This window comes from Rhinopithecus roxellana, chromosome 5 (assembly GCF_007565055.1).
Source record: "Rhinopithecus roxellana isolate Shanxi Qingling chromosome 5, ASM756505v1, whole genome shotgun sequence".
Classification (NCBI taxonomy): Eukaryota; Metazoa; Chordata; class Mammalia; order Primates; family Cercopithecidae; genus Rhinopithecus; species Rhinopithecus roxellana.
The window spans coordinates 79,155,124-79,180,282 of NC_044553.1; the positions used below are offsets into that span (position 1 = coordinate 79,155,124).

At 52.0% G+C, this 25,159-nt stretch overlaps 2 pseudogenes; one reads left to right on the plus strand and one right to left on the minus strand.

The window, feature by feature from the left end:
• The window catches only part of LOC104663451, a 12,334-nt pseudogene extending 5,943 nt beyond the window's left edge, over positions 1-6,391 (plus strand).
• Positions 6,392-17,850: 11,459 nt separating this feature from the next.
• The window catches only part of LOC104654578, a 28,941-nt pseudogene continuing 21,632 nt past the window's right edge, over positions 17,851-25,159 (minus strand).

The window sequence follows — 25,159 nt, forward strand, 5'->3', positions numbered from 1 at the left end:
TCCAGAGTCACGATGACTGGATGTTACAACATACATTCAAAGTAGTCAAGGCTGCAGCAGTGGATCGTGCCTATAATGCAGCACTTGGGGAGTCCACAGTCAGGAAGATGCTTGAGTCCCAGGAGTTCTAGATTCAGCCTGACCAAACATGCAGAAGACCCCACCTCTACAAAATACAAAAAATAGCCAGGTGTGGTGCATGGCGTAGGTAATCCAGACTACGTAGAAGCTGAGGCAGGAGAATCCTGAACACGGAGGTAGAGTTTGCAGTGCAGTCAAAGATCATTGCCATCGCACTCCAGCCTGGGCAACAAGAGTGAAACTCATCTCAAAACAAACAAACAAAACAATAAAACAAAACAAGAACAACTTTCTCGGGAAATGTATGTGCCCACCCACTTAACTACTGTACGCAACCCAGATCCTTCTTATCCTCCCAGTGTGGCACGGTTTCAAGGTTCAGAGACTGTCAGAAATAATAGACTGGAAAATAGCAAAGGCTATGCATTTGTGGAGTTTGAGTTTAGGGATGGTGCCAGAGTAGTGCTGAACACAATGACAACTACTGTTTGGTGATGAAAGACTCTTGGAGAGTCATTTTATGCCACTCTGAAAAGACAGAAAGAAACTACTTTCAAGACGTGGAATATTCCATTTAAGCAACCATCATATCCATCAGTGACACGTATAATCAGAACCAGCACTTACACAAAAGCTACAGATGGAGGAGTGATTTAAAAAGGAAAGAAGGATTACTCGGGAAGAAATTAGCTTAAGAAGGAAATGATTATGATGTTCCTTCTTTGATTTTACAGAAAATGGAAAGGATTTCAAAAACAAATCATCAGACATCTACCAAAGGCCAGGTTTTATGTAAGAAGAAGTAAAAGAAAAAAAAAGAAGAAGAAGAAAAAGGTTTTAGGTACTCCTGAGAAGACTGTGGATACCCAGGGCCCCACATTGGTTGGTACATCAACGTTTCTGGAGAGATGAAAATCTGAAGTGGCTGAAATGAATGATGATGAAGATAATGAAATAGTTTTCAAACAGCCCATATCCTGTGAGACTCAAACACCGACACATTCACAGAAGAAAAAAGACAAAGAAAAAGCAATCCGTGATTTTCAATGTATTATATATAAGATTTCTTCTGAAAAAATATTTTTATGAGAAAAATACAAAAAATTAGCTGGGTGTGGTGGCTCATGCCTGTAGTCCCAGCTACTCGGAAGGCTTAAGGGGAAGGATCACCTGACCCCAGGGAGTTGAGGCTACAGTGAGCCATGATCATGCCACTGCACTCCAGCCAAGTCAAGTCATTACATTTATCTTAACCTATTCTAGGCTGACTTAAGTGGGATTTGTATTAAGAATACAATTGGCAACCTCACAGACATCTAAGTACAGAACTCAAAATAGGACCACACCATGGAAGGCCTGGGGTGGGAGGTGATTTTCCTCTCCTGCAGGACTTCACTCTGGACTTCTGCTCCATGCTTGTGCTCTGCTCTGCGGATGAACATTCGGCATGTGCTCCGGGCTCCTCCAGCCTCTGAGGCTTTGGCTTGCTCTGGCAGTACCCCTGGTCCCAGTGTTACTGGACGTTTCCATACAGATGCTCCTCTGCAAAAAAACTATCGAACACTCTGTGTCATTTCCAATGAGCAGTAGAGAGAATCTGATCTGCCTAGCAGTGGGGGTGGGAGTTCCCTAGTTGTCCCTAGATTTGTAGTGCTGCCCTTTCCAGAGACTCAAGGAGGGGCCAGATATCTAAAAAGAGAGTGTGGGTGGGGCATCAGTAATACAGTCTACTTCAACAAGAAAGTATAAAGTAGAGGCAGTGGCTCACACCTATAATCCCAGCACTTTAGGAGGCCGAGGCAGGTAGATCACTTGAGCTCAGAAGTTTGGGACCAGACTGGGAAACATGGAAAAACTCCATCTCTACTAAAAATACAAAAAATCAGCTGGGTATGGTGGCACATACCTGTAGTCCCAGGCACTTAGGAGGCTGGGGTGGGAGCATTGCTTGAGCCCAGGAAGTAGAGGCTGTAGTGAGCCGAGATCATGATGCCACTGCACTCCCACCTGGCTGACAGAGTGAGACCCTGTCTCAAAAAAAAAAAAAAGAAAAGAAAAGAAAAAAAAGTATAAAGTGGAAGCATCTGTATGCACGATTGAAGCCATGCTTTCCATCTATTTTTTCCACCTTCCCTTTTTTCTCTCTAAAACACTGTATCTTAAGCTTTTCCCTATGTTATCAAGTACTCATAAGCATTATTTGAATGGTTGTATCAGAATCTATTATCTGGACCCATTATCATTTAGCCATCTGCAGTTGCTGGAGATACTGCCCTTTCTGTCACACTCAGTCACCCTTCTGACCTTGCTGTGTCCAGTTATCTACTAATATACATACTGGTCATTTAGGACTTAAAGTTAAGAATAGTTATCATGGTTTCTAACACTTCAAAAAGAATGTATCTTCCTAAAAATAGAATGGCTTGGAGGTTATGCTACTAAAGCAAAATAGACAAATCGATGTTGAAATTACTGTTTTACTTTCTTCTTGCGTCTATTTTCACTTCTCTGTCATTTTGATGGATACAGTTTCATTTGGAAGGATTTTTATTTCAAAACAGAAACAGCATATGACATGAGAATGGGAACTCTGAAAGGTTCAACTTTCTAGTTTACTAAGTGTCACAAAAGCTACTGATAGTCAATCATGATTGGCCTGTATTGAAAGTGAGTTCACATTATGTACATCTTAAGCACTATACTTTCTATCAGATATAGAAAAATAGGTGGTGTGTTTGGAAAAGTATTGAGCTAGGAATCAGGAAGCTTGACTGTTAGTCCCAATCCTGCTTCTTCAGCTGAGCGCCCATAGGTAATAACTCAGCAGCTATTTCTTAAATACCTAATGAATTTCAGGCTTTGTTGTTGGGCTGGGAATATAGACATAGATACTGCATTCGTGATTCTCCAAGGCTCCCTTTCTCACCCAGCTCACAGTGAGCTTTCTTATGCATTGTGTAAATCTGTCTCCTAACCGGCCCCAACACTCTCTCCAACCTGCTTCCCAGGGCAGTTGTGAGGATCAAATGAGGGAGAATATGTGTGAAAGCAAATTGAAAATGATTTTAAAATGCAATAAAAATATGACCTATGGAAAATTATTTAAAGATCCTTAGAATTTTAAATAAACAGTACATTAGGCTGGGCACTGTGGCTCACACCTATAATTCCAGCACTTTGGGAGGTCGAGACGGGCAGATCTTAAGGTCAGGAGATCGAGACCATCTTGGCCAGCATGGTGAAACCCTGTCTCTACTAAAAATACAAAAATTAGCTGGGCATGGTGGTGCGTGCCTGTAATTCCAGCTACTCAGGAGGCTGAAGCAGGAGAATCACTTGAACCAAGGAGTCAGAGGTTGTGGTGAGCCATCACGCACTGCACTCCAGCCTGGGTGCAACAAAACAACAACAAAAGTACATTAACCTGAATTTTCTATGGTTTTGATTTTAAATAGATATGAAAATTTTACAATGGACCACTGATATGGTTGAAAATCTTGGCTTGATTATTCTCCAAGAAAATGATACAGTGGTTTGTATGATTAATTTTCTAAAATTGCTAGCCAAAAGAAACCAAAGCCTTTTTTTAGTTGAATGACTGGATCAAAGAAGCGTTGAACTACATAATGGAGAAATGTTTTCTGTGTTCACCAACAGCTTGCCTTTGTTTGATTCCAGCTGCAGCATATCATGAGTGATGAGATCTGTGAGCAGGTGACTGACCTTTACCTGGCAGAAAATAATAATGGGGCCACCAGAGGTCGGCCAAACACACAGAACTCAAGGAGCCTCCTGGAGTCAATGTATCAGCAGAAAGCTGAGCAGCTAATGTCAGATGAGAATTGCTTTAAGGTGAGAGTGGCTCAGGTAGTCAAACACCTTGCTGGTGACAATGTAAGTTGTTAGGATTCTCTGAGCCAGAAGTTAAAGCCGGGGTACTCTGACCCGTTACTTTACTCCTGGAACTTTTTAGAGTTCCCAATGAGTTCACCAGAGAAATACAAAGTGGAAGTAACTATCTTCCTGGACAATCTACTTTGTTTCTTTCTTCCTTTAAAAAAAAAAAAAAAAAAAAACTAGTTATGTATGATTTTTACAATTTTGTATTCTTTTTCTCTGAACATTTATCATAGTACACTTTGTAAATATTATTGTTAGAAAAATGTTGGTGCATGAAATCCATGGTCATGGTCATTATAGAAAAGAAAACAGGCCTGGCACACATGGTTCACACTTGTAATCCCAGCACTCTGGGAGGCCGAGGTGGGCGGATCACTTAAGACCAGCTTGAGCAACATAGCAAAACCCCATCTTTGCAAAAAATACAAGAATCCAAAAATTAGCCCGGTATGGTGGCATGTGCCTTTAGTACCAGCTACTCAGGAGACTGAGGTGGGAGGATGGCTTAAGCCTGTGAGGTCAAGGCTGCAGTGATCCCTGATCATGTCACTGCACTCCAGCCTGGGTGACAGAACAAGACCCTATCTCCAAAAAATAAAAGAAAAAAAAATGCAGATAACCAAAACAAGTCATCTTAGAATTCTTTCCTGAAATTAACATTGATTACATTTCTAGACTTTTCTATGTTTGAGTATATATTTTGAAAAAGTATATACTGGACAAATGGTTTTTAACTTTTTTTTGAAACAGGGTCACGCTCTGTTGCACAGGCTGGAGTGCAGTGGTGAGATCATGGCTCACTGCAACTTCTGCCTCTTGGGTTCAAGTGATCATCATGCCTCAGCCACCCTAGTAGCTGGAATTACAAGCATGTGCCACCACACTAGCTAATTTGTATATTTTTAGTAGGGCTGCGATCCCTGTGTGTCTCTGGGCCAGCAGGCTCTTCCCCTCTCTAAACCTCAGTGTTCCCCTTCTAGAGAATGGGCAGAATTTCCTTCAGACAATACTTGCTCATCTGCTGGGTCCATAGAGAGGAATGGGGCATAGAGCTTTAGCAAGGAGCTGGACAGAGGCCAGAAGCAGTGAAGATCAGAGGCATGAGAGGGTTCCATCACCTCCCTGATTGCCCAGGACCTCACTGAGTCCTCATATGCATGACAAGATCTGTCCCACCAAGTCAGGGGCAAAAACCCTCAGCTCTGTCCCAGTACTGGGGCTGTAAGAAGCCCATATCCCCTCTTGGGGCCTCCTGATAGGATGATTTCTCCCAGCTCGTGCCATCCAAACAGGGAGAGCTGGTCCACGCCCAAGTTAGGAGAGCGCTGGGCAAATCAGTCCCCTCCAGCCACATACAGCCTGAAGCTGCTCTCCAAAGACCCCTCAGCCACAGAAGGCGCTGGTCCTGCTACAGTACTGCCCCACCCCCACCACCGCAGCCTCCTGGGAGTGTGGTCGGGGTGCCCTCCTTCAGGCTCTGCCCTCACACCCACTCCTACACAGCTAGTAGTCTCCCTGCCGGCCACCCCAGAGACCAGATTGGTTTGGACCTCCACCTCCACAGGCCCGAACCACTATCTCTTCTGCTCCCCAGAAAGCCAGCTCCCGGCAGACAGGCAGCATTCCCTTTTCATTCCTTAACACGGAGGGCCCATCACAACCCTCTTAGCAGACGGTAGAGCTCCGCACACATCCTCTTAAACAGGCTTCACCTTTGATGGCCACAAGCCCCAACACGACCTCCTCCCAGGGAGTGAATTTGGACAAAATAAAACATAAAAGCAGCATCTATTAAATTACCAGCAACATTTCCTACTGGGATCAACTCTCGGAGTGAGCAGCGTATTCCATTAGATGGATCAGTGCAGGGGTTAGCAAGCATTTTCCGTAAAGGGCCAGAAGGAAACTCTTTAACGCTCTGCAGACCACTGGCTTTTAGTCACCACCTACTCAAACCCTCCCCTGTAGCAAGAAATCAGCCCTAGGCAAGATGTCAACAATTGAGCGTGGCCACATTCCCAGAAAACTTTCTTTATGGATGTGGAAGTTTGCATGTCATGTACTTCTCATGTGTCACAAGATACTATTCTACTTTCCATGTTTTCTACCATTTAAACATATAAAAGCCATTCTTTGCTCGTGGGCCACATAAAAACAGGCAGCAAGAAATTTGACTGTTAGACCAGCGGCGGCTGACCCCCGGATGGAGCATTAGAGCTTGGGTGCATGTCGCACCCCAGGGCTTCCAGGAGAGGGAGTGCAGGCTGATGCCACCTCCACCCCCATCTCTCTAGGGGAGAAGGCGGAGCTGGTGCTGTATGAAGTTTGGCTGCAGATCCTGGGCCAGCCCTACACCAAGGCCTTGGAGGACAAAACCAGTCCTGAGTTCTGGGCACTTCAGGGGAGCTGACCGGATGGGTGAAGTCGGGGGGTCGGGGAAGAGGCCTCGGGAAGATGGGGGATGACTGGACAAGGCTTTGGTAGAGCTATGACCCTCCTCATCCTCTCCTGACTCCCAGCTGACCTTCATCCTCAGACCTCTGCCGAACTTTGACCAAGTGGTGGTGGAGGAATTCCAGTGGGTCCAGGGTGGTCCTGGGTGACCCAGGGCTCAGACCTGGGTTCTGGGGTTGAGGGCAGGAGGCTGGAAGAGATGACCGCCTTTAGGCCCCCCCAGGCTGCCCAGCTCCCTGAAGTCTGTAATAATCCTCCCACCAGGCTGGACCCACTGACCACCAGAGTGGGTGCCACCTTCTTCAGAGCGGCACCAGCTCAGGCTCTTTTGTGGGACTGTGTGTGTCAGGGTCTGCGCATCTGCACACCCTGGGGGAGGCAGAGGGCCTTTTGGTAGAGATGGTCATCCCAGACCTCGGTCAGTAACTCCTTCCCTCTGCAGGCTCCCTCTGTCTGTCCATTGGCCTCATCCCTTGGGCTCGCTGCCTCCACATGCCCTAATCTGAAACCTGCCTCCCTTCCTCATGGAGCCCTCCAAGATGCTCCTAGCCCCAGCTCCCTGGTCCCGCAGCAACTTCTGGGCCCAGATTCTCCCTTCTCAGAAGTCTGGGAGGCAGGACCCCCGCCTGGCCATAGCCTTCTTGGTCTGCTCTAGGCACTCCTAGCCCCAACCTGCCGGATGCCTCCATCCCTGGCTATGCTGTGGCTCTTCTCATTCTAGACCTCCTGCTCATCACATTTGCCCTTGTCCTAGTGTCTGGCTGGGCCCAGACTCCTTCCTGAGGGGCAGGCTGAGCCTTTGATGCCTTGAGCCCTTGAGCCAAGCTGAGGGGTGAGCAGGACCCTTTACACCCCTGATTCCCCCACCCAAGCCCAGCATCTCCTCACCCTCCAGCTGGGACTGCAGGGTTTGGGGTCAGGGAGCTGGGTCTAATACCAGTGACACTGCCTTTCTTGTCAAGGTGCTAAAGTGGAGGGCCTCCCATGGGGTGTTCAGCCTGGGAGTGTAGACACGCACAGTCAGTACAGAGGACCCTCTCCAGACAGGTAAGTGGTTCTCCCTGACCCCCCCACCCTACTTTTGTTCTGGGTAGGATCCATCACCACCCCTGCCAGGGCCTTCTGCAAACACTCCCCGGGGGCTACTGTCGGCAGTGCCTTGGTGGTGCAGTCCATGTGCCAGAAAAGCTCCCCACTACTGTGGGAAGTGGCTCAGGCAGTCAAGCAGACTCCCCCAAGCAGGCCCCACCTACCCCTAGCCTGTTCCCAGCTGCCTCCCACCAACCCTAGAAATGATGCCTGGGGGATGACAGAGACTGAACTTAGGTGCACAGGGCGCCAGGAGACCTGGGACAGAGAACAGGAGGTGTGGGGAGAGAATCTTCCCTCCCCCACTTCCCACTGCATGAGAGCCAGACAGTGGCACCTCCATGTCCTGGAAGGACATGTATGGACCCAGTTCAGTTTCCCCTTTGTCTCATGGCCTTTATTCTCCCTTGACCAGGGCCAGGTGGATGTGGGAGGAGACGCAGCACCATCCTGGATGCACTCAGACTCATTCCTCACTCCTGGCCTTCACTCCCTTTCCTCTACACACTGGTAACACCTCATGCTGCTGATACCTCTGCTGAAACCCAAACTCCAAACCTCTCCTCTCCCCACCTTCACCATGCCCCACGGCTTCTACAGACAGTGCCTCAACCCTGAAGCACTGTCTGGGGTTGAGGGCAGGAGGCTGGAAGAGATTACCTGCCTTAGGTCCCCCAGTTCCAACACCACTGACTTTCCCAGGAACTCAGAGCCAGAGAGGGTCAGGGATCAGCCCAAGGTCACACAGCCAGGGACTTCTTCCCTCCTACACCCCCAAGGACTGGACTTGCAGGGCTGGGACAGAGGTGGGGTGGGGGAAAGCAATGCCTTGTCAACCCACACAGGGAGCCCCGCTCCCATCCCCAAGGTGTATGAAGTTGAGGAACACCCCTGCTCCCACATCCATGCTCACTCGGGGCCCTGCTCCAAGTGCTTGGCACTCACACCAGCCTCCCACCCTCCATGCCACAGGTATCGGTCTTCTTTACAGAGTGGTAAATGATGGCCAATACAGCTAGACCACACAGAGGACTTAGGTACAGCTCGGGGGTCCACAGTCTCTGCTGCCCCTCCTGCCACCAAAGTGTGGTCCTGCTTCCAGGCAGCAGGAAGGGGACAGAAGCCCACTCCAAAGAGGGCTGGGACAGGGCACCCTTATGCCTGCCTAGTCTGGCCCAGTAGGGCTGGAGGGATTGTCAGTCCTAAGAGAAACGATGGCCCTTTGGGGGTATGGAAAAGTCAGGAAGCAATCCAAAGCTGGTATTTAAAATATTGATTTCTAGATACTTAGACAGTCATCTGGTGTGAGGAGCTGGGAGGGCCCCAGGGTAGAGCCCACAAGAGGAGGAAGACTGAAAAGGGGTCGGAGTGGGAATGGGGGCTGCTGAGGGCAAGGCCCATCCCCCTCCCTGACTCCCTGAACCCAGCCACAGAGCCAGTCAGCCTCAGGCCAGAGGGTGTGAGCAACGGGGCCCTGGCTGCTCTACAGTGGATCAGAGTCACTGGGTGTGAGGGGTCTTCCAGGGCAGGTGTGGGGCGCAGGCCAAGGTAAAGCAGGCTCCCAGGGCAGAGACTGAGGCCGACCCCTGCAGCCCCCCTACTGCAGGGGGGGACACAGGGATAGGCAAGGTTCTTAACCCAGAAAGCCCCAGCAGCTCCTGTGCCCATTGACGCTTGGCAGTGGTGGAACCCAGGAATGGTCTTTGAACCCATGACCTGGAAGGGGGAGCCAAGGGTAGTACTGGCCTGAAGGCTCCCCTACCTGCAGGCAGTGGGCAGGCCCAGTGAGGGGACCCCAGGAGCCCAGACCATGAGCTTACCTGGCCAAACACAGCAGCCAGCACCAAGACATCAAAGAGGGTTGGTGGACAGATCATCACATCAGGATTGACTACGGCCGGCACAAGGTTCCTCTGTACTTCTGGAACACACAGGCCTCTCCTTCCTATCCCTGAAGCATGCCTGCCCCCACCCCAGCACCCCGAAGACCAGCCTAATAGATGCACTTGTCCTGGGTCAGCCCCACTGTCCAAGCAACTGCAATTTCTCACTAGAGAGCCAGGGCGCGGCAGGGTGCAGGAGGGGTCCCTGGAAGATGCTCCCCGGGGTGCCCTGAAGCCTAAAATATTCCCCAGTGGGCCTTCTCAGGGAGGGAGGGTTATGGCAGCCTGTTCTCTCCAGCCACCTCCATCACCACAGGAGCACTTACAGGCGTCTCAGGAGACGACTGGCTCACTGGAGCCAGGACCAGCATAGACACAGCCCTGGGGCTGAGGCTGACTAGGTGGTCTCTCTGTCTTCACTCTGTCACTTTGTCTTCAAGTTTTGGTCTGGCCCACTACAAGCCAGGCTGTTTCAGGCTTTTATGAGGCCTTGCACAGAGACAGAGTTCAAACACAGTTGGTGAACACAGCGGGCCTTAGGGAGGTGGCACATACTTCAGGGTGGGGGCTGGGTAGCAGGGAAGGGCAGCTCTGGGGGCTAGCATGCCTGTCTGGAGGTGGCGCAATGGGACCTGCACCATGTGAGGAGAGAGGGTTCACCTGGAAGAGTGGACCAGCCAGATGGCCACCAAGCTGGATGGCCACCGCCAGAGCCTGCAGGACAGTAGAGGGGGCTGGGAAGGGACAGAGGACAGCTGAGGGGCAGGGAACCTGTATTCCTCCATACAGACACGTGAGTCTTCCCTAAGTGGGTCTTCCCCACGGGGGTGAGGGGGCATTCAAGACACACCTCCAGCTCACCTCAAACCATCTCAGGAGGCCACCACCAACTCACAGGGCCAGTTCAATTGTCACAGCAACCCCAGAACAGCACAGCCCTATCCTTCAGATGAATAAACAGAGGGAGAGAATCATCTCACAGCCAGGAGCAGGGACTCAGACCCAGGTCCAGCTGCAGTGCTACCTTGCTGGCTCCGCCTGCACCTCCTCCGGGACTCAGTTCCTGCTAACAAGTGACCACTTGAGTACGGGTGAAATAGGTGCTATTATCCCCATCTGGCTGCTGGGGAAAGGGAAGCAAGGCACAGGTGACTTGCCCAGGGCCAACGTGACAGGGCTGGTTCAACCCCATCTGTCTCAGCCAGCACATCCCCATGGCAGAGGCTTTACTGTGATCCAAACCTGGAAGGTGGAACTTCTTCCAATGTCCCACCCAGGGCACAGAGCATGCAGCCCCATGTTTGGGGAGGTGACAGTGTGGGAAACTGGCTAGGCCAAGGCCTCATGGAGCCCAGGGTTCCCTAGGGCCAGGAGAGCACTGGAGCCCACCCCAACACCCACTGGAAACCTGGAATCTGCACGTGCAGGAGATCAGGAGAGGGGTTCGGCCTCCAACGCACCTGCAGCAAGGTGAGACAGGCACAGGTGGGCGCCCTGCTTCCAACCAGCCTCAGGTGGGCAGGAAGCAGATCTCCTGCCTGACCTTCCTCTCCTGCCTCCCCCAAGCAGAGAAGGGGCAACCGCCCATCAGGCCATTGCCCAGATTGAAGCCGCTGAAGCTAGGTCCTAACAGGACAGTGTGACCCCTGAGGATCCCAGGCCTGGGCAAAGGCAGTCCTGTCTCTGGTGAGGACCTGGTAGACAGGAGATGTGATGTCCCCACGTGGTTCTATAAACCTCTTATTGAGAATAATCAAGGAAACAGGCAAGACCATCAAGCTCAGCCAACAACACGAGGGGGACCAGGGGCAGGCAAAAGTCAGCTTGGGCCCAGACCTGGCCCCTGGAAGGATGGTGGATGAGGGGTCAGCCACGGTGAAGGGGAATGGATGGCCACGGGCTGGGTGGTCAGGGCTGTCAGTTCCTGCAGCTCCTGTGGAACATCTGCCCAGGCCTGGCTCTGCACTCAGCCTTCTGCCAGGAGCCACAGGTGCCTGGACACCAGCCTCAAGTAGGGATGGTGGTAGGAAAGGCACTGTGGCCACATGTGGGCACCTAAGCATGGGACAGAGGGGTATCGTGCCCCAAAGAGATAATACAGGCCAAGAACTTAAGCAGATGTGACACCATCAATAAACCCCCCTGTCCTGGGTCACATCAATTAAGTAAGCACCTACCCTGACCGTGGAGCTGCAGCTCAGTTTGGTTGAGACTCACAAAGAGATGTTAGTGCTGGGCAGGGGGTCTGGCCCAGCCTGCGATGTCCAGCAAAGCTGTGGGCTAGACAAGAATCTCTGAAGATTAGTCCAGGACAAGAACAGCTGTCTCTGGGCAAAGGAGTGTGGGCAATGCCCAGGGGGCAGGAGGCCTGAGGACCTTTAACTAGGTAGGGTGCCAGGTCAGGATGTGCAGAAGAAAAGGTGGCATGGCAGCATCCTGCCCAAGGCGAGGCTATAAACCTAGGGGCCACCTTGTCTAGCCTAAACCATGCTGCCGCCCAGATATCATCCTTCAAATGTGAGGCAGGGCTGGGAGAGCCCCCTGCCCCCTCATCCCTCCTGCCCCAAGCTGGTTCCCATCCCTCACCAGAAGGAAATAGAACTCTTCTATGGGGCACACCATGTCAGGTTCTTTATCACCTTGGGGAAGGGGTAGGGGGGAGGGGGAGCTGCAGCTGCATGAGAAAGAACCCAGGTCCCACTCTGTCCCTTTCTTTGCCTGGGGCCAAGGAGAGCCACAGGGGAAGGGCCAGGTTAAGAGGCTCCACCCTGGTGCCCAGAGCTACCCAGAGAGAAAACCCCCATCTTCCCAATTCTGCTCCCAGCTCTCGCTGCTGGGATAACATCCTCCCCATCAGAGAGGCCGTGGGAGGCAGAGGCTGACCCTGCTCCTTCAGGCACCTCAGTGGGTTTGGATCTGCATTCTTCATGATCAGGGAGTGGGTTCCTGGGATCACAAATGTGGGGGGCAGCTTCTTGGGCTCCAGGTGCTCCAAGGTAGACCCTGCAGGGCACCAGAGCTAGAAGGGTGTTGGGGAGGCCAGGCACGGTGGCTCACGCCTGTAATCTCAACACTGAAAGGCTGAGACGGGTGGATCACGAGGTCAGGAGATTGAGACCATCCTAGCTAACACGGTGAAACCCCATCTCTACTAAAACTACAAAAAATTAGCCAGGCGTAGTGGCATGCGCTGTAGTCCCAGCTACTCAGGAGTCTGAGGCAGGAGAATCACTTGAACTCAGGAGGCGGAGGTTGAACAGGGCCAGGATCTGAGCTCTGTATGGCCATGGTGACCCTCAGCCAGGTACCCCTACGTTAGTCTCAGTTGTAACTCTGTCTCATGGGGAATGTCAGCATTACCTCTGGAGTCAAAGTAGGTAAGCCAGGGTAACCAGAGTTCCCAGGAGGGACCAAGACCAAAGGATGCAGGGGTCAGGCCTGTCCCGGAAGGTCAGGCTAGATGAGGGGACCTGTGAAGCCAGGGCGGCCAAGGGCCTGCCCTTCAGGTTAGAGGCATCTGGGTCCTGGTCTAGACCCTCATATGCCATCCAGAGACCCAACCCTGGGAACAATTCCTCCCAGGCTGGTAGCAGAGAGTCGATCCTTGTACTCACTCCACCAAAAGCTCTGAAATGAGGGGGCCTGTGGCTCAGGGAAAGACTCTTCAGGAAAAGGTTCTTAGGGACAGGGAAGGTTTGAGCTAGGTCTTAGGGCAGCCAGAGAGGTAGGTGACAGGCCCTCTCACAAAGCCCACCGGAGAATGCAGGAGGGTCACAGGTGTGGTGTCGGGAATGTTCTGGAAGACAGGAGGCAGTCTCCCACTCACCAATGGGGCCGAGTAGTGAGGTCAGGTCCACACACCAGGAGAAGCTGGTATCCACACACTGGTGCACTTTGTTTCTTGTTTTAGAGACAGGGTCTTGCTCTGTTGCCCAGGCTGGAGTGCGGTGGCTCAATCATAGCTCACTGTAGCCTTGACCTCCTGGGTTCATGCCATCTTCCCACCTCAGCCTCCTGAGCAGCTGGGACTATAGGCGCATGCCACCATGCCTAGTTTTATTTTTTGTAGAGACAAGGTCTCGCTATGTTGCCCAGGCTGGTCTCAAGCGCTTTCCACCTCAGCCTCCCAAAACACTGGGATTACAGGGACAAGCCAGTGCTCCTGGCCATGCTGGTGCATTTTGGTTGCCATGGTGCACAGGAGGTATGAGCTGGGGAGCAGAATCTGCTCCTGGACTTCTACCCAGGCCTGCACCCAGACTGACCCCTGGGCTGCAGGGAGCGGGTGTGGAGAGAACACAGCAAGCAAAATCAGTGATGGAGACCTAGGCTGGGACTAGGAGAGATAGGGCCCAACCCTCAGCCTAGTGACCCTGCCCAACCCCTTGGGGCCAAGATGATTTTCTAGGAAGCCAGGCATGGAGGCCAGCATGCACCTGAACTGAGGACAGAAGACTCTGATGAGAGGGAGGGGGAGGCCTCTGACATAGTTTGGATACTTGTCCCATCCACGTCTCGTGTTGAAATGTGATCCCCAATGCTGAAGGTGGGACCTATAGTGTGAGGTGTTTGGGTCATGGTGGGGGACCCCTCATGAATGGATTAGTGCCCTCCCCATGGTAATGAGTGAGTTTTCTTATTTTTTCTTTTTTTCTTTTTCTTTTTTCTTTTTGTTTTTGAGACAGAGTCTCACTCACAGCTCAGGCTGGAGTGCAGTGGCACGATCTCGGCTCACTGCATCCTCCACCTCCCTGGTTCAAGTGATTCAATGAGTGAGTTTTCTATGAGTTCACAGGAGAGCTAGTTGTTTAAAAGAGCCTGATGCCTCCCCTCTCTTGCTTCCTCTCTCACCATGCAACACGCCTCCTCCCTCTTTGCCTCCCGCCAGGAGTAAAAGCTTCCTGAGGCTTCACGAGAAGCCTAGCAGATGCTTGTACAGCATGCAGAACTGTGAGGCAAATAAATCTCTTTTATAAATTACCCTGTCTCAGGGCTGGGAGTGGTGGCTCGTGCCTGTAATCCCAGCGCTTTGGGAGGCCGAGGCAGGTGAATCATTTGAGGTCAAGAGTTCAAGACCAGCCTGGCCAACCTGGTGAAACCCCCTCTCTACTAAAAATACAAAATTAGCCGAGCATGGTGGTGCATGCCTGTAATCCCAGCTACTTGGGAGGCTGAGGCATGAAAATTGCTTGAGCCAGGGAGGCAGATGTTGCAGTGAGCCAAGATCACGCCATTGCACTCTAGCCTGGCCCAGAGTGAAACTCTGTCTCAAAACCCTGTCTCTACTAAAGATACAAAAAATTAGCCAGACATGGTGGTGCATGGCTGTAATTCCAGCTACTCAGGAGGCTGAGGCAGGAGAATAGCCTGAACCCAGGAGGTGGAGGTTGCAATGATCTGAGATTATGTCACTGTACTCCAGCCTGGGTGACAGAGCTAGACTTCGTCTCAAAAATAAATAACCCAGTCTCGGGTAATCCTCTAGAGTAACGCAAAATGGACTAATACAGCCTCCACGTTTGATGTCCACTGGGCCTGACACTCAGGGAAGGGCTGATCTTGACTCTGCCATTAACAGGCAGACTATGACAGAGTTGTTCCCCTGCTCTGCCTGTTTGTCCTCTCAGCTGAGCAGAGCAGGGATAATTGCTTCTCATGTGGGCCACAGGACAAAACAAAGCCCTGAGTCCCACAGGAAGGTAGGTGGGCTATGTCCAAGGAAAGACAGACCTGGGGCTGGGGCAGTGTTTTATGTCCCTGGAGTGGCAGAGGGACATGGAGAAGATGCCTCCTTTGTGGGCAAGGGAGAAGGGAAGATAAGCAGAGAGGCGCCAGACTCCTGCCTCAGCCCCACCTCCCCCACCCCACACCAGGCTCATTCCCACTTAGCCCCCAACTCAGGCTGCACCATTCTTCTTACAGTCAGCGTGACTTCCCGGCCAAGCTGATGGAAGCTGACAGCTTGGATTCATCAGGGACAGCATGTAGTGAAGGTAGTGTGCAGGATGGAAGTGGAGAGGGGACACGGGAGCAGTGGTGTCAGGTCTGGGGCTGCAACATGGTACCTGCCCTGGCTGTGGGCAGACCATGCTGGTCCACCCTGCCAGATGTGGCCTCTAATTCTAAGGTCTCCGAGTTCCAAGCCAGGACTGGAGCCAGACTCCCTTTGGGGACAGGGGACATAGACATCACTTGTGCTTTGTCCACATAGACATCACTTGTGCTTTGGGCAAAGCCAGCTGGACAAATGAAGGGGAGGGGCCCTGCTGGAGGGTAAAACTGGGTCTGGACTACTCTGACCTGCCTCTGTGACAGGACAGTCCCATCCTTCCAGTCAGACTCCTGAGCTGGAAGCCCACCCAGCCAGGGAGTGGGGAAGGGATGGCCTGCAGTCTCCCTTAAGTCTGTAGCCCCTCCCACCCAAGTGAGTTCCATAAAAAAAAAGATGCAGAAACACCAAGTGCTCCTCCCAGCTGCTGGCTGCTTCCTGGCGTGGCCTTCAGGACCCTGGATGAGTTAAGATGGGGCTGCCAGCAGCTGGGGGCAGGGGGAAAGCTGGGTCCCCAGGGTGGATGCCTAGCAGGAACATGCAGTTATGGCAAGTGATGGGTCCTCAGAGCTGAGCCCCTTTGGCCCAGGGGGCCTTGGTGACACACCTGCTGCTGAGCTCAACCCAAGGAGTCAGGGCCTCCTGCCAAGCAGCCTCTCTGCTTGCGAAGACAGTCCTGGGATCGTTACCCCTCTGCCCAGGGCTCAAGTATCCAGGCTGTGGAAGGGCCAGCAGTCAGAAAGAGGGAGGCCGTGGGTGTGGGTTCCCTAGCAGCCAGGAGCCTTGGTGGACAAAGCCCCTGTGAGGAGGATGAGGGGGAAGGGAGACGGAGCTGTACCCCCCACCCTGAGATCTGTGGTACCGGGCTCCAGAGGGGGACCTGGGGGGAGACCAGCATGAGAGGAACTGCTACTGATGCCTTTGAGCACCTACTCTGCAGGGCTAGGCCAGCCGGTGGTTGGCATCAGAGGAGTAGGCCAGGGGCCACAAGAAATAAGGCTTGGTTTGGTAGAGCTGTGACCCTCTTCATCCTCTCCTGACCACCCAGCTGACCCTCATCCTCAGACCTCTGCAGAACTTTGACCAAGTGGTGGTAGAGGAGTTCTAGGGGGTCCGGGGTGGCCCTGGGTGACCCAGGGCTCAGACCAGGGTTCTGGGGTTGAGGGCAGGAGGCTGGAAGAGATGACCTCCCCTAGTCCTGCAAGGTTGCACAGGCTCCTGAAGCCTGTAATGATTCTCCCACCAGTCCAGATCCACTGACTCCTAGAATGGGTGCACCTTCAGTGTGGCACCAGCCCGGGCCCTCAGGTGGGACTGTGCGTGCCAGTGTCTGCACACCCTGGGGGAGGCAGAGGGCCTCTTGGTAGACACAGCCATCCCAGACCTCGGTCAGTACTTCCTTCCCTCCGCAGGCCTCCTCCCTCTGTCCATCTGCCTTCTCCACATGCCCTGATCTGATGCCTGCCTCCCCTGCTCATGGAGCCTTCCAAGGCGCTCCTAGCCCCACTCTCTGGTCCCGCAGCACCTTCTGAGTGCAGATTCTGCCTTCTCAGAAGTCTGGGAGGCAGGGCCCTGCCTGGTCATAGCCTTCTTGCTCTGCTCTAGGCACTCTTGGCCCCAAAGCCTCCAGCCCGCTGGACACCTTCATCTCCAGCTATGCCGTGGTTCTCCTCATCCTGGGCCTCCTGCTCGCCATAGTTGCCCTTGTCCCAGTGAGTGTCTGGCTGGGCCCAGGCTCCTTCCTGAAGGGCAGGCTGAGCCTTTGATACCTTGAGCCTTTTAGCCAAGCTGAGGAGATTCCCTCACCCTACCCCAGCATCTCCTCATCCTCCAGCTGGGGTCACGGGATTTGGGGCCAGGGGGTGGGCCTGATCCCAGTGTCCCTGCTGTTCTTGTCAAGGTGCTAAACTGGAGGGCATGCCTTGGGTGCTGACTTTCCCAGGAACTCAGAGCCAGAGAGGGCCAGGCACCAGCCCGAGATCACACAGCCAGGGGCTTCTTCCCTCCTAGACCCCCAAGGACTGACTTGCAGGGCTGGGACAGAGGTGGGGTGGGGAAAAGCAATGCCTTGTCAAGGCAGGGAGCCCCACTCCCATCCCTAAGGTGCGTAAAGTCGAGGAACACCCCTGCTTCCACATCCATGCTCACTCAGGGCCCTGCTCCAAGTGCTTGGCACTCACACCAGCCTCCTGCCCTCCATGCCACAGGTAGCAGTCTCATTTACAGAGGGGGAAATGGTGGCCAAGAGCCTCCCCCAGCACACACAGCTAGACCACACAGAGGTCTTAGGTGCAGCTGAGGGGTCCACAGTCTCTGCTGCCCCTTCTGCCACTCATGCTGCAAGAGACCACACTTTGGAGAGGGAGGAATGAGAGTGAGCTGGGTGCTCACACATGGGGCATGGGGGGCTAGGGAAGGGTCAGCTAGGAGGAAAGGGCAAGGTCTGATCCTGTATGTACACATCACACAGCCCGTGGAGTCAGGAGACCCAGGGCCAGGTCCCAGCTCTGTACCTGCTCGGCATGTGACCGTGGTTAAGTCGTCTCCCTGGACTCTCCATGCACTTTGCATGCTGCGTGCACCTCCTAGAATGAGCGCGGACACTGGCTGGCCTCATACTTACTGCGTAGGTTGCAGACCCCAAATGCTTCTGCAAGGCGCTTTGCTTCTCCTCATAAGAGTGGCACAGGCTGGCTGCGTGCTCTGGGGGTAGAACAGAGTAGCTCTGGAGGTAGCTGGTGGAAGCTGGACTTGGGTTCCTGGCCCAGACAGGGCAGGGTACACCATAGGGTCACAGGGCCTGGCCCCCTCTCTAGCAGCCCTTGGCCCACAGGCTGCCCAGCTGCCCACCCACAACCCATACCTTTGGGCAGCCCCAGCTGCTGCAGTTCACTGGACAAGCATCCACCATCGACACTGTGCTTGGCCGCACTGGAGAGAATGAAACTCAGCACTGCCACTGTGGCCTTCACATCACCTGACTCTGAGGGAACCGTGGGTGGGACTGCAGGTGTCACTGTGGCTACAGCCACTCCCTTTTGCCCTATTAACTTCAGCTCAAAGCCCCCAGGCCTTCTGGAGCCACAGGCACTGCTCCTGCTCCACAGGAGCTGGCAGAAGATAGGAAGGTGGGACTGTCAATGTCTTTCTTTTCCTCATGCTCCTCCACTAGGGAAGGTAAGTTAAGGATGCTGCTGGGAGGGGTAGGGGGCCCCTCTGTACCAGGCACCAGGCTGAGGTCCCAGGGTTGCCTGGGGCCTATGAACTTAACGGGGTCCTCACCAAACTTGGCCATGAGCTTCAGGATCTTCTAATACTATGAGGAAAGGAGACCTTCAGAGGGTGCCAGTACCCTATTCACCAGCCCCTCACTTCCAGCCTGGATCCTGCAATAAGGAACAGACAGGCTGGAAAGAAGTATGGGAGGTGCCCAGAGAGGTTGACAGGCTGGGTCACCCGTCTACCTGGGCCTAGTGCAGAACTTCAGGGCACTGGGGGTCATAAGGTCATGGGATAATGGGGTGCTGGGTCTTGTACTCACATCATTCCCCTGTCCCAGCAGCTCTTTAGTACCTGGCTGCAGGGCAGCTGCAACTTCACAGAGGACTGGAAGGGAAGTCCTTACATCAGCCAGGCTGGTGAACCTCACCCCTCCTTCCTGGGGACTGGCTCAGAGCAGGCCAGCCGATGATCAAGGTCACAAAGCATGGTAGCACAGGCTGAGACCACTGAGGTCCCAACCCCAGAGAAACCGCACCATCATCTACACCCACAATCCCCAGTCCCAGCGCCCCTCCTCCACCCAGAGTAGACCCTGTGCACTCAACCATCTTGGCCAGCGTGCTGATCTCAGCCAGGACCCAGTCGGGACAGTCCAGATCACCACAGAACCGGAACCTCTGCAAGGGAGGGAGGCAGGTACTCAGGCTGGAGGGAGGGCTGAGGTGTGGCCAGGATCTGTGTGTCTTTCACACTGCTGCCCAGCAGAGATCCCGGTCCCCATCATAGATGGATACCCTCTGGCCACTTGTTCTCCCCTATCACCAGGCTGTTGAGTGAACTCTCTCCTGACCCACCCTGCCACCAAACCCCGCTCTGAGGTCTACTCCAGGCACTCATCTGCTCAGCAAACATCAATCAAGCACCTTCTCTGTGCTAGTTCCCATTCTATGTGCTGGGGGTACAGCAGGGGATAAAACAAAGTCCTGGGCCTCACAGAGACGAGTGACCTCTTTCCCCTCTTCTGCATACCCACACAAGTGCAGCCACTCCGGCTTCCCTGCTGCTGCTCGGGGACACCAGCCTTGCTCCCGCCTCCATGCCTGCTGCACTCTGTGTGTGGCTTGCTATCCTTTATTTCATTCCATTCTCTACTCAAGTCACACCTCATCAGACCAGTCTTATTTATTTATTTATTTATTTATTTATTTATAAAGATGGAGTCTCACTCTGTCACCCAGGCTGGAGTGCAATGGTACAATCTTGACTCACTGCAACCTCCGCCTCCTGGGTTCAAGCAATTCCCCTGTCTCAGCCTCCCAAGTGGCTGGGACTACAGGCATGTGCCATCACGCCTGGCGTTTTTGTATTTTTAGTAGAAACAGGGTTTCACCACATAGGTCATCTTGACCTCGAACTCCTGATCTCAGGTCATCCACACAACTCAGCCTCCCCAAAGTGCTGGGATTATAGGCATGAGCCATTGCACCCTGGCAGGCCGGCCCTTCTTGATCATACTTCCTAAAATAGCCCCTCATACAAGGAAATTTTGGGGGGCGGGTGGATATGTTCATTATCTTGATTGTGGTGATCCAAGAGCCAGGAAGATTTGGTCTTTACTTGTTTAGCCTCATCTTTCCCTAACCTCCAGGTGGTACTCTCCCAGATATGGCAAATGCATTCATTCCTGGGGAGCCATGCTCTCTCTCACCTGAAGTCTCTGCACATGCCGTTCCCTGTCTGAAGACACACGCCTCCACCCTTGCCTCCCAACTCCTGGCACACATAAGGGAGGAAACCACCCCTCATATCATCTTATGCCCAATTTCTGCCTCCAAAGAAAGAAGAAGTAAAAACTAAAAGGCAGAAATGAAATCCACAGGCAGACAGCCTGGCACTGCACCCTGGGCCTGGTAGTTAAAGATCGACCCCTGACCTAAACGGTTATGTTATCTATAGATTACATACATTGTATAGTAATGCACTATGAAAATCCCTATCCTGTTTTGTTCCGATCTAATTACCAGTGCATGCAGCCTCAGTCACGTACCCCCTGCTTGCTCAATCAATCACAACCCTCTCACATGCACCCCTTTAGAGTTGTGAGCCCTTAAAAGGGACAGGAATTGCTCACTCGGGGAACTTGGTTCTTCAGACAGTAGTCTTGCCAATGCCCCTGGCCAAAGAAACCCCTTCCTTCTTTAACTCAGTGTCTGAGGATTTTTGTCTGCAGCTTGTCCTGCTACATTTCTTGGTTCCCTGACCAGGAATCAAGGTGATTGGCGGATGGTCAAGGCAGCTCCTTAGGAGGCTTAAGCCTTCCCTGTGGAACATCCCTGCGGGGGACTCCGACCAGACCCAGCGATGTGGATCCTGAGAGCACTCCCGGGTAGGCACTTGCCCCCATGGGACACCTCACCAGAGCAGTGTGTGGCAGGTCCCCGTGGAGGATCAATGCAGTGGCTGAACAATGGGAAGGAAGGGGCACTTGGAGTACGGACATCTAAAACTTGGTAAGACTAGTCTTTGAAACTTGCCCAGTCCATTTGAGTGGAAGCATGGCCTGATCACCCATGGCATGCCTTCATCGGCACTTTGGTTTTGGTTTTGACTTGGTTTGAATTGCTTGACAGGATTGGTCTTAGGAACTTGCCTACTCCATTTGAGAGGAAGCATGGCCTGATCACCCACGGTGTACCTGCACTTTGGTTTTTGTTTTTGACTTGACTTGGATTGCTTGATACTTTGGTTTTGGTTTTGACCTGGCTTAGATTTCTTGATACTCTGATTTTGGTTTTGATTCTGGTTTGGTATAAACTGTAAAAGTGTATGTGTGCCTTTTTACCCATTCTTTGTTTTGTAGTGTGTGTGTGTGTGGTGTGAGTGTGGTGTTTTGTCTTGAGGAAACATGGGTCAGGCACAAAGTAAGCCCACCCCACTAGGAACTATGTTGAAAAATTTCAAAAAGGGATTTAAGGGAGACTATGGAGTCACCATGACACGAGGAAAACTTAGAACTTTGTGTGAGATAGTCTGGCCAGCATTAGAGGTGGGTTGGCCATCAGAAGGAAGCCTGGACAGGTCCCTTGTCTCAAAGGTATGGCACAGGGTAACCTGTAAGCCAGGGTACCTATATCAGTTCCCATATATAGATTCATGGTTACAGCTAGTTTTAAGAGGACAGGCAGCAGCAGTACTAGTAGCAAAGGGACAGTTAGTTAAGGAAGGTTCTCGCTCCACCCACCGAGGGAAGTCAGCACCAAAAGTCCTGTCCGACCCAACACCAGAAGAATCACGGCAGGAATTGGTACAAGCAATACCCTCTCCTTATCAGGAGGAAGAACTCCCCACCCCTGAGCCCACAGCACCTCCACCTCCACCAGATAACCACACCCCTAGACCACCCAGAGTAGAAAAGAGAGAAAGTGAAGGTGCGGGAGAAACTCCTCCCTTGGCAGCTCACTTATGGCCCAAGACTGGAATCCAAATATCCCTGAGAGAGCAGTGATATAGTGTGGTAGATGAGGATGGACACATGGTGGAAAGGTGTGACTTTGTGTATCAACCTTTCACCTCTGCTGACCTCCTCAATTGGAAAAATAATACTCCACCTTACAATGAAAAGCCTCAAGCTTTAATTGACTTGCTCCAAACAATTATACAGACTCATAATCCTACTTGGGCTGATTGCCACCAGCTGCTCATGTACCTCTTTAATACAGATGAAAGGCAAAGGGTGCTCCAGGCGGTAACTAAGTGGCTACAGGAGCACATCCCAGCTGATTACCAAAACCCCCAAGAATATATAAGAATTCAACTGCCAGGACCAGACACCCAATGGGACCCAAACGAGGGACCAGACATGGAGAGGCTAAGATGGTACAATGAGGCATTAATAGAAGGTCTAAAGAAAGGGGCTCAAAAGGCTACAAATGTAAATAAGGTCTCTGAGGTCATCCAAGGAATAGAGGAGAATCCAGCACAATTCTATGAAAGACTGTGTGAGGCTTACCATATGTGCACTCCTTTTTATGCAGATAGCCCTGAAAATCAGCGCATGATTAACATGAACTTAGTTAGTCAAAGCATGAAAGATATCAGGAGAAAATTGCAGAAACAGGCTGGGTTTGTGGGTATGAATACCTCACAGTTACTGGAAATAGCCACTCAAGTACTTGTGAATAGAGATGCAACAAGCCACAGAGAAAGCTGTAAGGAAGGTGAACGCCAGGCTAGGCAAAACGCTGACTTACTGGCCATGGCCATTAAGGAAATTCCCCTGAAAGGAGAGGGAAAGGGGGGTTGCAGGAAGAATACCCACTCTAATCGCCCACACTTGCAACGTAACCAGTGCTCCTATCGTAAGGAAATAGGACAGTGGAAAGATAAGTGTCCCCAGTTGAAGGAAAAGCAAGGTGGTTTGCAACAAGAGACCTTAGATAAAGATGATGGAGCTTTGTTGAATCTGGCTGAAGGGTTATTGGACTGAAGGGGACCAGGCCGAAGTGCCCACAAGGAGCCCGCATTCAGGATTACAGTTGGGGGCAAGGACATTAAGTTTTTGGTCGATACTGGTGCTGAACATTCAGTAGTGACCACCCCGGTCACCCCCTTATCCAAGAAAACCATTGATATAATCAGAGCAACAGGAGTTTCCACTAAGCAGGCTTTCTGTCTACCATGGACCTGCTCAGTGGGGGGACATGAGATAGTTCACCAGTTCTTGTACCTGCCTGGCTTGTCCCTTGCCCTTGCTCAGAAGAGACTTGCTTAGCAAGCTGAGAGCCACCATCTCCTTTACAAAACAGGGCTCTTTACAGCTAAAGGAACAGGAGTTATCATGGCCCTTACAGTCCCCCAGGAAGAAGAATGGAGACTTTTTCTAACTGTGCCAGGCCAAGAGATAAAACCAGCTCTAGCTAAGCAATGGCTCTGAGTACAGGCAAAGGATAATCCTCCAGGACTGGTGGTCAACCAAGCCCCCGTACTCATAGAAGTTAAGCCTGGGACCCAACCAAATTAGACAAAAGCAGTATCCAGTTCCCAGAGAAGCTCTCAGAGGAATCCAGGTTCATCTAAGGTGCTTGAAAGCCTATGGGATTACAGTTCCTTGCCAGTCTCCATGGAACACCCCCCTCCTGCTTGTCCCTAAGCCAGGGACCAAGGACTACCAGACAGTGCAAGACTTGTGCTTGGTCAACCAAGCTACAGTGACTCTGCACCCAAGAGTTCCTAACCCTTACACACTGTTAGGGCTACTGCTGGCTGAGGACAGCTGGTTTACCTGTCTGGACTTAAAAGGTGCCTTCTTTATCATCAGAATAGCTCCTGAGAGCCAGAAGCAGTTTGCCTTTCAGTGGGAAGATCCGAAGTCAGGTGTCACTACTCAGTACACTTGGACCCGGCTTCCCCAAGGTTTCAAGAACTCCCCTACTATCTTCAGGGAGGCCCTGGCTCGAGACCTGCAAAAGTTTCCTGCTAAAGACCTAGGCTGTGTCTTGCTTCTGTACTTGGACGACCTGCTGCTGGGACACTCCGTGGCAGTCGGGTGCACAAAAGGGACTGATGCCTTGCTTTGGCACCTGGAGGACTGTGGGTATAAGGTGTCCAAGAAGAAAGCTCAGATCTGCAGACAGCAGGTACACTACCTGGGATTCACTATTCAGAAAGGAGAGTGCAGCCTGGGGTCAGAAAGAAGGCAGGTCATCTGCAGCCTACCGGAACCAAAAACCAGAAAGCAAGTAAGGGAATTCCTAGGAGCTGTGGGGTTTTGCAGATTATGGATTCCTAACTTCGCGGTACTAGCCAAACCTTTGTACAGCGTTGTGGGCGGCAAGCCACCCAGGTGCTGAGGCAAGAGACCAAGGGCACAAGCTGTTCCAGTATAATAAAATATATAAAATAAGAATAGTCATATAAAATACAGATAATAGATATGATTATGTATGAATATCATTAATCATTAGTTTGTAACAATTACTATTTTTTCCAATATTATAATAATCCTTGCTCTATAATTATAACCTAGCAAAAACCAGGCCAAACAGAGATAGGAGCTGAGGGGACGTAGTGAGAAGTGACCAGAAGATACAAGTGTGAGCCTTCTGTTACACCTGGGCAGGGCCACCAGAGGGCTCCTTGGTCTAGCAGTAATACCAGTGTCTGGGAAGATGCCTGTTGCCAAGCGGACCATGGTCTAGCGGTAGCGTCAGTGTCAAGGAAAAACACCCACTACTTAGCAGAAGGGGAAAGGGAGTCTCCCTTTCCCTGAAGGAGTTCAGAGAAGACTCTACTCCTCCACCTCTTGTGGAGGACCTGACATCAGTCAGGCCCATGCGCAGTTATCCAGAGGCCTAACCATCTCCCTATGATGCTGTGCTTCAGTGGTCACGCTCCTAGTCCACCTTCATGTTCCATCCTGTACACCTGGCTCTGCCTTTTAGATAACAGTAGCAAACTGGTGAAAGTACTAAAAGTCTCTGAT